Source organism: Artemia sp. Qi Xiang Cuo, chromosome 1, assembly GCF_049724085.1.
Source record: "Artemia sp. Qi Xiang Cuo chromosome 1, ASM4972408v1, whole genome shotgun sequence".
NCBI classification, from domain to species: Eukaryota; Metazoa; Arthropoda; class Branchiopoda; order Anostraca; family Artemiidae; genus Artemia; species Artemia sp. Qi Xiang Cuo.
The window spans coordinates 32367470-32385192 of record NC_142794.1 but is presented as its reverse complement, the minus strand read 5'-3'; the positions used below and the strand labels follow the sequence as shown (position 1 = coordinate 32385192).

The following is a 17723-nucleotide window of genomic DNA, read 5'->3' as shown; positions in this document are numbered from 1 at the left end:
AACACTCAGGGTTGTCACTCGCTGAAAAAAAAGAATCACTAATTTTTTTTTACTTTTTGGCTCTTTTAATGATTTTCTTCATTTGTCTAGCGATTTATGTGCTGAATTAGTAATCTTTTTTCTTAGGGAACATAAAAAATCACTAGAAATAGTGATAAATCACTAGGGTTGACAAGCCTTACAATAATGCAGAGTTGACTGTACAGGAAGTGTAGAGTTAACAAAGACTATGGCAACAATGGACTTAGGACTCCACTGAAGGAAACGTGTCAATAAAATATAAGGAGTGCCATTAGATTCTTTATTTTATGCCCTTTCTAGTATATGTAAAATTTCAACAAAGAATTGTAGAAAATAGCGGAATTGCTCTGTGGATGAAACTCATAAAACATGAATCCATACAATTTCCAGACAAATGAAAAACAAACTGTTTGCCTTATGTTAAGCTAGTTTGTGTACCAAAATAGAAAATTACGTGCCTCCAATTTTCAGCACATTTGTTCCTTTAATTTTTCAAAAACGTTATTCATAAATTATGTATGCGTAATTTTATCTGATGAAGTGTTATATTCTTGAAAACTGATATTTAACAAAAAAAGAATAATTGTAAGAATAAACTATGTTGCTTGTGCCTTTCTTCACACAGAAACAGGGGAGGAATGGAGATCACCCTTTCCCAGATGCAATACTCACTAATATCTTACATCTTAATGGCGTTCTTTTGCAAACATTCATCATTCGGCTCTGATCAGCAGCCTAAGAACAATGATGAGTATATCATTAAAGTTCTCTCATCATTGTTATATGTGGCAGAAAAATGGTGTTCTTCACACTTTTTGCTAACATCATTAAGCTGTAAGATCTTAGAACAAGATAAACAAAATAACGGAAATCTTTGCAGAAAGATGTGAGATCTTAGAGCAAAAGAACGACCCTACTATTGTTCCTTGTTTTTTTAAAACAAAAACTAGGTCAAATCCATTAGCCAGCATGATAAAAGGTAAGCAATTCGCAAGCTTCTTTGTCTCTTGAGGGCACAGTTTATATAATTATCTAATTGATTCTATAACTAATTCTATAAACTGTGCTTGAGGGTGCTTTAAAAAGATGGGCTTATCCGTTAGAGCATGTAAATTCAGTTGGTATAATACCAGCTGGCCGATTTTTGTTCTACATAAGATTGCGTGAAGTTTTTTGCAGATACCAAGATTATCCAGCTCAGTCATATTTTGTCATGGTGTTCCACGATGCAGATAATAATGCTTCCACGCGCTTGGTGCATCCAGTTCCAGTTTCTTTTTCTCGAGTAAACTGAATTTTAAGATCGGTTTCAAAATATATGGGAGGTTGATAATACTCGAATATCCTGCCATTTAATATTAAAAGATAGAAAAAAGAAAACTAGTGGCGCCATTGTTTTTGCAGAGGCTGGCAACTTCATAGAAAGTCGAAAACTTAAAAAAGAACTGGATAACTGACATGAATAATCTGCATTCTTACAGCATTAAAACTGAAATTTCCTTACATTCAATTATTAATTAGGACTTTTTGCTTTTCGAAATATGTTTTAAATCAAAGTCTAATGGACACAAAGAAGGTCTAGAATTGCTTTCAAAATTTTGGTAGGTTTAGTAGAATAGTTGACTGATGGTGATACTGGTGAAGGCATCACCATCACCAGCTGGTGAAGGTGATGACCGAATATGAAGTTCTTTCCCTCTGCATATTTCTAAATGCCTAAAAAAGACAGGGTTGTGGTAGCTAAGTGAAACTAACTACTTAAAAGGCAGAATATGTCCCGAGACATGGACCCGGGTTATGCTCCGAAACCATTAAGGTAAAATTGTAAATGAGAAATCTTTCACTATAATGAAACCTAAGTGAGCTGGAAAAAAACATTCAGGAATGGGCCTTAAGTCAAAACTATACACTGGGAAGGTATTTTTAAGCTCAAAGGAATCACCAAGCTCATGAGCAATGCTAAAGACTAAATGGCACTGTTTTTTTTTTTAACGCCAGCAATAGTTGAATTATCACGAGTTCTCGACAATCTCATCGATCCATTCACAGATCGACTTTGACAATTTAAGAGAAGTTATGTTACAAGATATATTGAGAAAAACTAGCAATTAAATTCGGATTTCATTTTACTGTTATCAAAAACAGCTGTTTGTATAAGAGTTTGTTGCTTTTTTATTACTGACGGCAAAACTATTCTGATGTCAAAGCTTCAACTTCTAACAATTTCTACGAGTGACACAAGGAGATGTGGTGTACCAAAGAAAAACAATTACTCTTATGTGTTTTAGAGCCAATACGTAGCCAGTACGTAGCCAGCCAATACGTAGGAAAACAGATTGAACAAATCGATAGTGTGTTTAGTACAAAAATTTAAGGAAGAATCTCCATCTGATGGTAAATTTTAGATGGCAACAACTTTTAAATTACCACAGGCTCACTAAAAGAAAACTGGCTACGGATTTTAAGCTAGTTCATATTTAAACATTTTCATTAATTGTCTTTTTACGTTCAAACCGCCTTAATTAGCCTTTTGCCTATTAGTAACCAGTCTGTAGTTCAAACATCAAAACCTCCCTTGAGAAAAATAAATTTACACACAGCATCAATCCAATCATTCAGTCGGACTTAAACTAAGTATTTTAATATCTTTGAGTAAAATGATAATTCGGTATATGCCTAGAATTAGAGCTATTGAGAAGGAAATAAACTCTAATTTCATAATATGCGGAAAAATTATCGGTAAAAAATGTTGAAAGCGATTCCACCACACGTCCCGTCAACCCCCTTAATGTATAAATACATAGCCCATACTATATATTCCCCGTGTTTTTTCCATTTTTGATTTTTTCAGCGTTGATTAAACTTATTGGTATACGGGTTAAAACAAGAGTGATGCAAGGCAAAATGCATGAGAAGTATATAATTTGGGCTATATATTTGCAAATTAGGGGGGGGGTAAAGTATAGTGGAATCGCTTTCAAAATTTACTAGCTACAATTATTCTGCGTATTATAAAGTAAGAATTGTTTCCTTCTCAATAGTACCAATTCTAGGCTCATACCCTTGTCAAATTACACAAGCATACTCAGGGGTGGATCCAAAAGAGAGGGGTTTCGGATATGTGCCCCGACCAAAAGGTCGAAAGTTGCATTAATTACAGGTGTAGAGGGGCGAAAACTAGCAATAGAGAACCTATTTTTTTTTCAATGACCTCCCCCAGACATTAATTATGGACCTAAAACTAGCAATAGAGGACCTATTTTTTTTTCAATGACCTCCCCCAGACATTAATTCAGTATCCGCCCCTATATTTGCTCTTATTATTAATCTATCTGAATATTTCTTAAGCTTTATCCCTCTGAATCATATTTACCCTATCATTTTCTTAATTTTGTTTCCCTCTGATTTACTGGATGTGTATGTGCATGGTTTATTCGTAAAAAGTTTTTGCTTGATTGAAGTCAAGCATACGTCTAACACTTTTAATGACATTTCCAAGGGGATATTTTCTCAAAAAACAAAACATGACCTTATGCAGTTTTAGGAGAAAACACGCAACTGTATCAGTTTCTTCGAGAAAATCAACAGTTATAAGGGATAAGCAAGCCGGATTCGTTTTTGGGATTTTCTACTGATAAATCTTTTGATCATTTTCTAATATTACAGCTTACCCTACGGCTCTGATCTGGCATATACACTGGAACTTATTTGATAAAAAAAGGAAATTATATAAAATTATAGGAATTTATATGGTAAATTGTATAAATGTTCAGGTCTCAGTGGGAAAATATGCTTGAGCCCCTCACCCCCACCGCTTCTACATTTGACATTGAGCCTTGATCTTGAGGCTCCAGTTCAATCTTATTTTATTATTTTCCTTGTCAAATGAAAAATTTTATGTTATCCTAGACAGGCTTTTAGGTGCTTTAAAAAATAGCGGGGGGGGGGGGGGAGAGAAATTTGTCCTACCAAAAGTCCCAAGAGAATATTTCTCTTTTACTTTTTTTTTAGTTTTTACTTACGAAATAAAAACACTCATCTCGATGATAAATATTCCGGTACTTATTGAGAATCCGGCAAACACGCGAGAAGTTAAGTTTCGTTAATGATAATGAAATAAAACAAAATAGGATGAAAATATTTCAACCCTAAAAACTAAAGTTTAAATCTTTGTCACGGAGTGAGCAAAGCCTTACAAGGCAGCGAAAACCTGTTTTACATATAGCATCTTTGAGATTCCGATGCGGTCTTTCTCACGTGTTTACCGAATTCTTAATAAGTACCAATATTCTCTTTGACTAAGTTTTTGCTTCCCTTGTAGTTTTTTTCTCTTCTTCTTGTTCTAGCCTAATCTCCTTACGCTGGCATAACTTCGGCAGCGACAGATTACAACAACTGGTAAAGTTCTACCAAATCATATTATTGAGTTAGGACAAAAGTGAATACACCATTCGATGCCTTTTTTTATGCTGATTACGAATATAATAATCATTACTACCGGAAATGAATTTCAGCCCCCCCCCCTATATATGCCAATCCAGGGTTAGGTTAGGTACATATAGGAGGGGGGGGGGCTGAAATTCATTTCCGATAGAAATTATTATTATATTCGTAATCAACATAAAAAAAGGCATCGAATGGTGTATTCACTTTATTCCTAACTCAATAATATGATTTGGTAGAACTTTACCCAACAACTAGCTAACTTCGCAAACAGCAAAACAGTTAAAGCAGCTACAACAATTAAAAATAAGAATTAACTTTCATCTGTTTTCTGTCTTATATTTTACATTACTCTAGACGTAACCTAACCTGTGCATTACAAACACATATTCATTGAGACACTCTTCGCTCTGATCGGTGCCTCTGGGCCAATACATACAATTGTTACTACTTTTTCATATCGCAAGTTGTGCTTCCAGTACACTGAATTTTTATAGTTTTCCCAAACTTACCCCTGACGAAAATTGGGTTTTCCAAAATCTCCCAAGAAAACTAACGTTCATAAATGCGAGAACCTTAACCAAATAGTCAAATTTGAAAAATTCAAAATCGTTAAGAAATACAAATCCTTAGTTTTTATCATCGTTAATTATCTGTGGGATATCAGAGAGCCCAGTTTTGTTTTAGGGAAATTCGGCAAAACCACAAAAAATTGGGTTTTGTGGAAGCACTGGTCACAAGAACTCTGCCGACGAAAATCAAAGCAAAAAAACAAAACAAACAGATTTCGATCATTTATAGATAAATGAACTTATTTGTTGTGTCTTGATAAAAGCTGTTACTAATTGATATAAATCAGAAACCAGATTAAAGTTTTCTATTCTTCTTGGATAATAATATGATTTGCGAAAAATTTACCAAGGTACCTAGGTTAGGTTACGTATGTAATATTTGCTATGCTTTACCCCCCCCCCCCTAATGTGCAGATATATAGCCGAATTTGTTTCTAAATAAAATTTCATCCTATTTTATTTCATTAGCATTAACCAAACCACTTCTCGTGTGGGTTCCAGCTAATTGACAAGTACCCCAATTACTCACTACTTCGACAACGTTGAATCCTCAACCCCCTCTATAGATATTAGTCACACATTCAAACATCCACTCCTTCCTTTACAAATATTAAGGTGTCAAAAATTTACTTTCTGGGGTGACTTATGGTTAATCATGATAAGCGATAAAAACATGTTCACCTAGGTTTAATTTTCGGGTAGGTTTCGGCAAAAATGAGTTACGATAAACTCGTGCTTATTTATCCAAATTTGCAACAACTTTATCATGCATCTATTCGCTGTGCTTAGTAAGCGACTGAACAATCACAGAAAAATTCGTGTCACACTTACTCTTCACACTCATCACTACAAATACACTGCAATCATATCCATATTCAAATGTCAAGTGAGAAACAATTCTTCAAGAGTGTTGAAACCGTACTAGCTTAAACTAGAGGAATCCTGGAATCCTCTTCGGCTGGAGCACTTTCGGAGCATCCGTCAAAGCGGGTAACGCAGCTGAATGTAGCAGCAGGACCTGCTAAAAAATTCCACCTACAGCTCTTCCTGTCAAAGTAAGCCCATGATTAAGGTTGTCATGATGGACAGCCTGGATTTAAATTAGACCCTGAAAAGTACCTCGCCGTAAAAGGGACTATAAAATAGTTCCGGCTTAGGAGTCGTAATTAGGAAATAATGTAATTGCTTTTTGATCCTTTTGTTAGTTTAGGTGAACAAAATGGCTGTCTTTCATATAAGAAGAAGTCGCGAAATGGTTAACTTAATTGACTTTTGGTATAAAACGGGGAATTGGGTACAAGCTTAATTCTTGCACACTAATAATAACACAAAAAATATACTTTATTGACGTGGGTATGGTTAGGTTAAATTATGCTAAGTTTTGCCTATTTTGGCTGTTTGGCTTATCCACCAAACCTGGTAAAAAAAAAGAAGGAAAAACATAAAAAAAAGTAACTGATCCAATAATGGGTCTCACCCTATAGAGATATAAATGAACATAAAGAGAAAAATAAATAATATACAGAGAAGAGAAAATAATTTAAAGAAAATTAATATAAAAAATTATATAGTAATAAAATTACATAATTATACAAAGAGAAAAATATGCCTCGGAAGCTTGAAGTTGCCTATCATTGAAAAGCTCTAGAAAGGAAGGCTTTCAAACTAGTTGTATGCCGTATCCATTGTTGTATTCTGAGGGTTGAAGGTATCTTAAGGTTTTAAATGATTTCAAATTACAAAGGTTTGGAGCTGTGGATTTTCTGTCGTGTTCCATTGTGTATACATAGTCTATCAGTACACCCCTTGCCGAAGTGTTAGATCTTCTTTTTGTCCTGCAGCGACAAATCACAAAGCCAAATGGAAGTTTCAGCTCAAATTCCCTGATAGTATTGGTCACATAATATATGGTATTTCAAAAGAATGAAGCTGATAAAAGCAAAACATTCTTTAAAGTAGTTGCTATGGAAATATCATCCCCCAAATCCATTCCGCAGTTTCAAGGGGTTTCTTAAGCCGTCGTAAAATAAAATCAGTGAAAGTAATTTTTCAATTACTCATATTCATTTACTCAAATCTCTTAAACGAAAGTAATGAGGATCCATCAGAATTTAAACGAACTGAAAATACCCTTTATATGTGGGGACTGGACCCCTATTATTTGCCCCAAAGTTTGATTAAAGGTTTTCTGAAAGCATTTTAGAGTGCAAAAAATATAGCCAGTTGAATTTTGCAAGCGAGTTTTTTGGATCTAGGCGTTGACCCCTCCCCCCCCCCGGCGATTACCCCCGGGAAAATACCCCCGAAAATATACCCCCCCCCCCGGAAAATAACCCCTACGGAAAATACCCCCCGCGGAAAATACCCCCGGAAAATATCCCCCGGAAAGTACCACCCCGCGGAAAATACCCCCCAATAAATACCCCCAGGAAAATACCCCCCCTATGGAAAATAAGGCTTTCCAAATTTCAGAATTTAACTTGAGTTTTATCTATTTTATTTCCGTAGGGGGAAGGAATTTTGGTACTTGTGTATTATGCACCACTCACTCAAGTTTACGCTGTATAAAATCCGAGAATACACAAGATTTTTTGTTAGTTTCTTCGATACTTTAGAAATAAATTTGGGCAACAGATTTGCATATTAGAGGGGGGGGTGTAAAGTATAGCGGGTCTACTTGCACAATGTGTTTGGTAAAATTCTCCTGCATATTAAATAGACAGATAGAGAAGTTTATTTTAAAGCCAAATTTACGGCCATGAACTAATAAAATAACATAAATGAAATGCGCAAATAACATAAACTTTGATAAGTGATCATCATAAAACACTTAAATGAAAAACTATATTAACCTAGTAATAGTACTTAGTACTTGGAATAACGGTCATTTAAAAAAAACACTTAGCACTTGGAAAAAACACTTAAATGAAACATTACATTTACTTTATACTGGGATTTTTTTTTTTTTTTTTAGTTAGCAAAACTTCCAGATATCTCGCTATTTTTCTGTAATGTTTTTAGTGGCCATACCTAGGAAGACTTTTTTTCTGACTTTAAACTGTCCAAATGCTTTACCCCCCCACCCCTTATGTGCAAATATATAGCCCAAATTATATATTTCCCATAAATTATGTCACTTGTCTTTGTCTTGTCTCGCGCTAAGCTGAAAAAATCTAACGAAAAAACTTGTGTGTTATCTAATTTTACACAGAAGATTGTTTTCTGACTTCAAACTGTCCAAATACTTTACCCCCCCCCCTCTTATGTTCAAACATATAGCCCAAATTATATATTTCCCATATATTCTGTCACTTGTCTTTGTCTTGTCTCGCGCTAAGCTGAAAAAAGCTAACGAAGAAACCGGTTTGTTCTTGAGTTTTACACAGCGTAAACTTGAGTGAGCGGGCCATAATACACAATTACCAAAACTCCTTTCCCCTACAGAAATTAAAACAATAAAACTCAAATAAAATTCTCAAATTTGGAAAGCCTTATTTTCGACGGGGGGTACTTACCGGGGGGGTATTTTCCGTGGGGGGTATTTTCCAAGGGGGAGTAATTTCAGGGGGTATTATCTGGGGGAGGGTATTTTCCGATGGGGGTATTTTCCAGGGGGGATGTTTCTACAGGAGGTAGTTTCCGAGGAAAGGGGGTAAATGCCTGCCACCGTTTTTTTCTTTCTTCTTGTTTTTTACCGATCACTTTTCTAAGAACTAAAAATTAAAATTTTACTGTTTAAAAAACTTTCAAATAAGTAAACGGGTTCAACTTTCACTAACTGTTTAAGAAACAAAGAAAGAGAAAAAAAACAGAAGACGTTGTTTTACCCTTAGACTTTATGTCACTAGGGCCGATCCTTTTTTTTAATTTCAAACCCAATAATTGCAAACAAAAGGCTGTTGACTAAAATTTTGCAAATATTGTTAGAAATTTCGCAATTCAAGTAAGGAAAATAATAATTTTGCTGATTTTTTTTTCCACCGTTGGTAATTTTCCCTCATTTTCAAGTTTGTTCATTTTGTTCACTTCCCTCCCCAAAAAACGTCAATGGTTCCACATGTACTAATATGATTAGCCTATACTATATACTGTGCTCAAAGTTTTTCCTTTACACCAAGTGTTTACTCTGAACACAAATTCAAAAAAGAAAGAACTTGGGTTCCCTAAAATTCAAAGCACAAAATAGACTGCACTGTAAAAAAAAAAAAATTTGATTTCCAACAAAATGTTTTGCTCGAATTCCAACAAATCACAAAACAAATCCAATTTTTCGGTTGGAATTGTGACTTGCTTATTAAATTCAAACAAGTAAAAATAAATCCGATTTTGCTGTTGGAATTGTGACTTGCTTATTGAATTTCAACAAATTATTGAAATAATTAAGATTTGTGTACGTTTCAGTAGAAAAAATATAATTTTTGACGCAAATAGGTAATATTAATCAAAATGGCTTGGACTTCAACAGTAGATTGAGATTTCTTGAATATCACGTTGAATTTGACTATGGCTTCATTTAAAGTGAATTTATGTACAAATTTTTTTAGACAAGAATTAATATTTCAAAGAAATGGAATAATATCATAGGAATTTTTTAATCACTTATGCCCTATGGAATAGTTGCAGTGCATTAATAAAAGAGAAACGATCTTTTGTGGCCTTTTCTAGATAAACCAAATACTGCACTGGACTTATAAAATAATAATAGCATTCTTTAAGGGATTAAACAAAAAAAAAACAAGTTTTTTTAACTGAAAGTAAGGAGCGACGTTAAAACTTAAAACGAACTTGAAATTATTCCGTATATGAAAGGGGCTATCCCCTCCTCAACGCCTTGCTCTTTACGCTAAAATTTTGTATTGTTAAAAAAAATAAAGTTGTGAGAAAGCCAAACTTTAGCGTAAAGAGCGAGGCGTTGAGGAGGGACAGCCCCTTTCACATACGGAATAATTTCTGTTCGTTTTAAGTTTTAACGTCGCTCCATACTTTCAGTTAAAAAAAACTTGTTTTTTATATTTAATTTTTGAACGTTTTGAATTAATGCAGGTTTTGATTTCAACTCATCGTAAATGAATAATTAAAAAAAAATTTGCATATAAATTTTACTTTTATTTGGTTAAATGGCTTTCTCGAAAGTTGTTTAATTTTATTTACGAACGTTTTTATTAGTAATAAATATACGTAATTTAAGAATTAACTTACGTAAAGAACTTCTATATTAATATGTTTTTAATAGGTATATTAGTGGATTCGCCCCCTAGTCAATATCTCGCTCTTTACGCTAAAGTTCGAATTTTATTCGAATCACAAACCCCTGAATCACAAAGGCCGGTTAATTAGAATAGATAGCTCTTTTGAAAGTACTAAGAAAACTTTAGCGTAAAGGGCGAGGTATTAACTAGGGGGCGAACCCCTTCATATACGTAATAATTTCTGTTTGTTTTAAGTTTCAATTGTTGCTCCTTACTTTCAGTTGAAAAAACTTGTTTTTTTTAATTTAATTCCTGATCGTTTTATTTAAATAATGCTGGGATATCCGGCGCCCCCTTCATAAAAATGTTCCTTACCCAACGGAAACATCCTCCATGGAAAGATCCTCCCCCGATTCCCCCCCCCCCTCACCTGAAAAATCCCTCTGAAACGTCTGTATACTTCCCATTTACCAATACTATATGTAAACAATGGGCAAAGTTCATAATTTGCAGCCCTTCCCCGGGAACTGTGGGGAATTAAGTCATCCTTAAAGACATATTTATTAGATTTTCGACAATGCTGAACAAATTCTTTAAAAATTCTTTAAAAATGACCTCTTAATCACAAAGGCTGTTAATTAGAATAAATAGCTCTTATGAAAGTACTAAGAAATCTTAGGCTTAAAAAACGAGGTATTGACTAGGGGGCGAACCCAATCATATACGTAATATCTTCTGTTCGGTTTAAGTTTTGATGCTGTTCCCTACTTTCAGTTGAAAAACTTGTTTTTTTTATTTAATTTCTGATTTTTTTCAAAATAATGCTGGGAAATCCGGCGCCCCCTTCATAGCAATGTCCCTTCCCCCATGAAAACTTCCTACATGGAAAGATCCTCCCACATAACCCCGACCCGCCCCCCCCTACTACCAGAAAAAATCTCCCCTGAAAACGTCTGTATACTTCCCAATAACAAATACTCTATGTAAACATTGGGTAAAGTTCATAACTTTCAGCCCTCCCCCCGGGGCCTTTGGGGGATTAAGTCATCCTAAAAGACATTTTTATCATATTTTCGAAAATCAAATCAGCCACATTTTCTCAGGCGCGTAACTTTTGATAAGAAGCACTAAACTTGACGAAACTTATATATGTGAAATCAGCATTAAAATCTGATTCTTTTGATGTATCTATTGGTATCAAAATCCTGTTTTTTAGATTTTCGGTTGCTATTGAGCCGGGTCGCTCCTTACTTACAGTTAGTTATCACGAACTGTTTGATTATTTGTGTAGTATGAATGATTATACTTAGCTTTCGCTGGAAACCGAAGATTCCAATAAACTTCATGATGAGTTGAAAATCCTGCCTCTGAGAAGGAGAAGGATCATTTCGGGCTTAACTCGGAAATTAGTTATTGAGGACTATTCCTGGCCTCTGTTAGAACATCCAACTAGTTTAAGAAAATTCAATTCGGGGGTTGGGAATTTAACATTTTTGTTTCTAATCGGATTGAATATTCAGTAATGATAATAGAATTCCAATATGATCTCTAATATTCAGTTTAAGCTGTTGAAATTCCAATTTTGCTGTTGATAAACATCACGAACAATTTTTGATGAATCTCAAACAGTTTTTTTTTTTTTTTTTACAGTGTGATGGGGATACACGGGTTGATCTCACAAGAAATCAAATCGACTTATTCAATTCGATTCGTAAGGACTTGGTCTCTTATATGTTGATCAAGACATCACCTAAGGGATTAGGGTACAAGGTTCCGTCTCTTCGCCCAAACAAAAAGAAATATATATAAAAAAACAATTTTGGGCATTGCGAGCCAAAAAAACGATAAAAAAAAGAAACTTAATTGGGAATAAATCCGTCTCAATTCGAATCCAAGTCCTGAATACGAGCGTGGGGTATATTTTGAAACATCTTTGTTACTACCTCGCCACAATTGACAAACTTTAACAATATTCCCTGTTTCCTATCTTCGCAAAAAGTGTTGCAAAAAAATGTTCAATGTTCAATGTTGCTGCTTACTTTCAGTTAGTGCTGCTTACTTGGAGGTGGATGGAGTTCGTCCGGAATGAGGCAGACTATGTCTGCTGACCACGTGCCTCTGGATATGGGGTTTTCCCTAACTAAATGCTCCATGTTAATGGGCAGCCTCAACCTTATGAGGTGGGTGGAGCCCACCCCAGGGACTTTCAGTATTTAGGCAAGTCCTAGCTCTAATTAGATCCCAGGTCTAGGGTCGGTTGGGCCTGCACCCCTCCACCCCAAAATTTTACCGCAACGAAAAACGATGATACTGCCTCGGATGACCTACCCACCCTTTACCTTCCACGACCCCAGCATGTCCCTGGACTGATTTCAGACCATCGAATGAACCTTATTGACGAGGGTGGAATACGACTCGCCACCTGGAACGTACTCACACTCAGCTTTCCTGGAGCTAAATCAATGCTTGCCTATGAGCTAAAACGCTTCAATATAGCTGTGACTGACCTTACGGAAACCCGCCTTGTCAGAAGAGAGTCTGAGGATATTGGTGAAAGATATCACCTGATCTGGTCTGGTGACCCAAAAAGCAAGACAAATGGTGTAGGCCTCGCGCTGAACGCTAGAGCCAAGAGATGCCTTCTCTCCTATAAACAAATTTCAGATAGAATACTGATGGCTCAGCTCCAGCGCAAACATGGAAAGTGGCCAATTTTTTTATGCTATGCTCCCAACAATCCTAGTCCCGTAGAAGTGAAGAATCAGTTCTATGCGGAGCTCTCAGCGACCCTGTCTAGAGTCCCACCCCACGACATAGTCACTCTTCTGGGAGACCTTAACGCGACGGTAAATGACAGGGAGGGCGCGTGGAGAAGTGTTCTCGGCCCTGTGACTCCGGATCACAGTTTATAGAATTATCCAGTAAGTTTATCGCAGATCATTTCTGGTCTTCATTCTCGGTACGAACAAAAAGCTCCTCCCACTTCTTTCTGCATTAGCGGGTTAGTCTGTTTCCGTCAATCAATGAGAAATGGTTACAAAGTGCATAATTCGTAATAGCGGGTTTCCACCTGTTTCGTGTCCAAAAGAAATCTGACTTGTCTACCCGTGAAAAGATCTAATGCCGCTTATGTTTCTATCTGCAAAAACGTTCTCTGGAGCACTCGCACCTTGGTCCGGGTTTTTATAATGGGTGAGATAGGGTATGATCATACTGCTAATTCTATAAACTGTGCTCCAGATTCACTGAATGACAACGGACAAAGACTCCTCCAGCTCTGCAATATGCATAATCTAGTTATTTCAAACACGCTCTTTCAGAGACGAGATTTACACAAATACCAGACAAAGAAGATGATCGATTATGTTATGATCTCGGGACACTGGCGCTCGTCCATAACAAATTGCCGGACTTATAGGTCGGCCGAGCTTGGAAACACAGACCATAGGATGGTAGTCGCCACACTCAGGCTACGCCTGAGAGCACAAGGACAAGAAAGACGGCCTCTCAAGCTCGATCTGAGTAGTCTGGCTACATCTCAGATGCAACAGAAGTATGCTCTCGATATCTCTAACTGGTTTAGCTGCCTCCAAGTTCTGGACGACCCTGAAGTAGCCTGGAAGTCTTTCAAAGATAATATACTCTATTCTGCTGGCAGTACCATTGGCCGCAAAAGACGCAAGAATAAACCCTGGGTATCCCAGGAAACTCTGTCTGTAATCGAGCTGCGCCGGAAGGCCCGTTTAGCAAAGAATATGCCAGAGAACAGAAGACTCACTGGCCGGCGCAATAGCCTACTGCACAGTGATAGGAAGACCTTTGTCGACAAGAAAGCCAGAGATCTTGAAGATGCCTCAAGAAAAGGAGACACCTGCTCCCTCTACAAACACCTCCGCGAGCTGACGGAAGGGAAGACTTCCACCGTGAGCCGTGTTTTTTCTGCTGACGGAAGCATGCCGGATGACGATACAGGCCAACTCTCAACGCTTCTGAATGCCGAGGCAGTTGCTCATCCCGACCCTGATCTGATTCAAGCAGCAATGACCACACCCGAGGCTACCTCCTACCTCGTATCGCAACCGTTTACCACCTGTGAGATCCAAAATACTGTAAAACGGTTAAATCATAATCGAGCCCCCGGTGTCTGTGGTATTTCTGCAGAACTCCTAAAGTACGGGGTGCAGTGATGATTATGTGGCTCCAGCTAATCTTCTCATCTGTATTGACGACGAAAAGCAAACCGAATGGCTGGAGTTTTGGCATCATATTGCCGCTCTGGAAATGTAAGGTCAGCCGTCAAATCTGCTCTAACTATCGTGGGATCACGCTTCTCTACGTTCCTGATAAACTCTTCACCATGTCACTCCTGGACAAGTGTTCTACCTTTTTGCGTAGAAAGAGAACAGTCCAGCAAGCCGGATTCATGCACGGCAGATAGACGACGGAGCAGATTTTCACTATGCGCAAGTTGATCGAAAAGACGTGAGAGTTCCATCAAAAAGCGTGCATTGCATTCGTGAACTTTAAGGCTGCCTTCGATTCTGTTGATCACCGTTCACTTTGGCTGATGCTGAGAACTACGGGCCTACCCCAGAAATATTGCTCGCTTTTTGAAAAGCTGTATGAGGATACGGAAAGTTGCGTGCAAGTCAATGGAAGACGCAGTCCCACATTCCCGGTGAAGACTGGCGTCTGACAAGGTTGCGCCGCCGCTCCCGAGCTTTTCAACTGCGTCATAGACCATGTTATAGCCAGCACGATGAATCGCCTTCAATTCGGTCTTCAGTTCGGAGACCGGGTACTCTCTGATGCTGACTTCGCCGACGACATAGCGCTAGTTTCGAGCACCGTCTATAAGATGACCAAAGCTCTCCAGGTGCTTTCAGAAGAAGCCTCGAAAGTTGGACTGAAGATCAACTAGCAGAAAACCCAAGTTATGCTCCTTGAGCCCCCCACGTCCCGTTCTACTGTAAAGGAAGTCAACATCAGAAGCAACCAAGTAGATGTGGTTGAAGACTTCACTTACCTGGGATCTTTTCTATTGAATGATGGCTTGATCACAAAAGAGCTTACATCTCGAATTGCCAAAGCCTCAGCACTTGTTGGGAGGCTTAGCAGCATCTGGCGAAAGCCAAACATAAGCCGCTTTACCAAAATGCGCATTTACAATGCGTCAATCAGCACCGTCCTGCTGTATGGAGCGGAGACGTGGCCAGCTGCAAAATATATCCTCAGCGCCGTCGATGTCGCTCAGATGAAATATCTCCGAAGAATCAAAGGACTTCACTGAACTGACTTCGTTAGCAACCAGAGCCTCCTGTCACGTACGGCACAAACTCCTTTCTCGACGCAGCTCGCCCAGCGTAATGTTCGGTGGTACGGCTACCTACTTCACATACTACGCAACGCCCAGTACAGGTCACATTCGACTTCAACCCCACCCTACACGGATGGAAACGACCCAGAGGACGCCCCCCTCCCACTAGGTGGAAAGACAAAGCTGATGAATTCCTCACCCAAGCCCACATCCCGGTGGAAGAAGCTGCGATCCTGGCAAGCGATAGGTCAACCTGGAGGCACCTAGTCTCATCGTTGTCTATGCCAAACCCTCGGCAAGAGGCTTAAGTCAAGTAAATCAAGTCAAGTTACTTTCAGTTGAAAAAACTTGTTTTTTTTTAATAATACCAGGAGGAATTAATTTTTTTTAAATTTAATTTCTGATCGTTTTTAAATAATATAGGGAAATCTGGCCACACCTCCACGGAGAAACCCCATCCCCAAGGAAAAATCATCTGAAAGATTCTATCTCATCGAAAACTTACCCCGGGCAATTACCTTTAACCATTCTGCGCGTAAAATCCAGACAAGCAAGAAAATGTAAGGGATATAAAAACAATTTTGTAAAATAATTCTGGCAAACTCCCCCAGCGAATAATTTTTCCTGACAAGTTCACCCCCTGGAAACTACCCTCGCCATTGGAAATTTCCCCGTGAAAAAACTCCAGCAGAAAATTTGTCCCCCACCCGAAAATGTATGCACACATCCCAATAACAAACACTATGCGCAAACACGCTGTAAAAGACAAAAAAAAAAATGATTCCCAACAAAATGTTTTGCTCGATATCAAATAAGTCAAAAAATAAATCCAATTTTTCTGTTGGAATAGTGACTTGCTTTTTGAATTCAAAAAAGTAAAAAAAAATCAAATTTTTTGGTTGAAACTGTGACTTCCTTATTGAATTCCAACAAATAATTGAAATTTTTAAGATTTATGCACTTTTCAGTAGAAAAAATATAATTTTCGACGCAAATAGGTTATATCAAAACGGTTTGGACTTCAACAATAGGTTGAAATTTCTTGAATATCATATTGAATTTGACTATGGTACCAATTAAAGTGAATTTATGTACAAATGTTCTTATCAACATACATTTATGTGCAAACATTTTAGCTCATAATTAATATTTTGAAGCAATGGAGGAATATTGTATGGAATTTTTAATCATTTATGGCTTATGGCATAGTGTATTAATAAAAGTGGAACAATCTTTTTTTTACCTTTTCTAAATAAAAAACAAGACCGGACTTGATATTAACATTAAATTTTAATATCATACTTTACAAGATTGTTTCTATAGTATGATTACATGGGTTTTGCTCACTGTAGACTGTAGCGTCTTCTTTTTCCAAACATGAAACATTTGATACCACGCGTACTGAGCCTGGGAATATACGGCAGAACCCTAGTTTAGTTGCTAGTGGTCGGAAAAAATAGGTTTTTCCATAGGCTTCTCGTGATTTTTACATCGGAATCGCGCGATGGCAGAGTATGAATCTTGTGTTGTTTTAAATTTGTATCATTTATTTTTAATGGAAAGTATGTCCTTTGTCGATACTGTAAATTCTGTCTACAGTAGTTTCACTGGAAGCTAACGATTCCATTAAACTTCATGATGAGTGGAAAAGTCTGCCTCTGAGCAGGAGAAGGAACTTTTCGTGTTTATATCTGAAACTGGTCATTAAGAACCATTCCTGACAGCTGTTAGAACATCCAACTAGTTTATTGTTCAACAAGATCGTAGGCCTCATAAATTGAACGATGAAATAGTGATGGAAATCCAATTAAAGAACAGGAAATCCAACAAACAAGATGTAAATCCAATAAGGATCTTAAAATCCAACATGTTGTGTTTGAAAATTCAATTCGGGTATGGGAATCGAGCATTTTTGTTTATCAACAGATTGGGTATTCAATAGTAATAATGGAATTCTAAAATGGTCTCTTACATTCAGTTTAAGCTGTTGAAATTCCAATTTTGCTGTTGATAAACATTAAAAACAATTTTTATTGAATCTCAAACAATTTTATTACAGTGTAATAAAATTTGCCCATTGCAATGGGCAAATTTTATAACTTAAAGACCATTCCCCAGGTGCTGGGGGGGGGTCATGTTATATCCAAAGGCATAGTTATTGGGCCTTTCAACTATGATGAA

At 37.2% G+C, this 17723-nt stretch overlaps 1 protein-coding gene across 2 annotated transcripts in view; it reads right to left on the bottom strand.

The window, feature by feature from the left end:
- Window positions 1–5957, bottom strand: part of LOC148956210 (uncharacterized) — an 83823-nt gene extending 77866 nt beyond the window's left edge. The window contains exon 1 of one of the 2 annotated variants that reach the window (XM_089094507.1): window positions 5868–5957. The gene's annotated coding sequence lies outside the window, so the exon portion shown is untranslated. Of the gene's footprint in view, window positions 1–5717 lie in introns of both variants that reach the window. The other variant, XM_089094502.1, reaches the window with a different exon arrangement.
- Between the last annotated feature and the right edge of the window lie 11766 nt (window positions 5958–17723).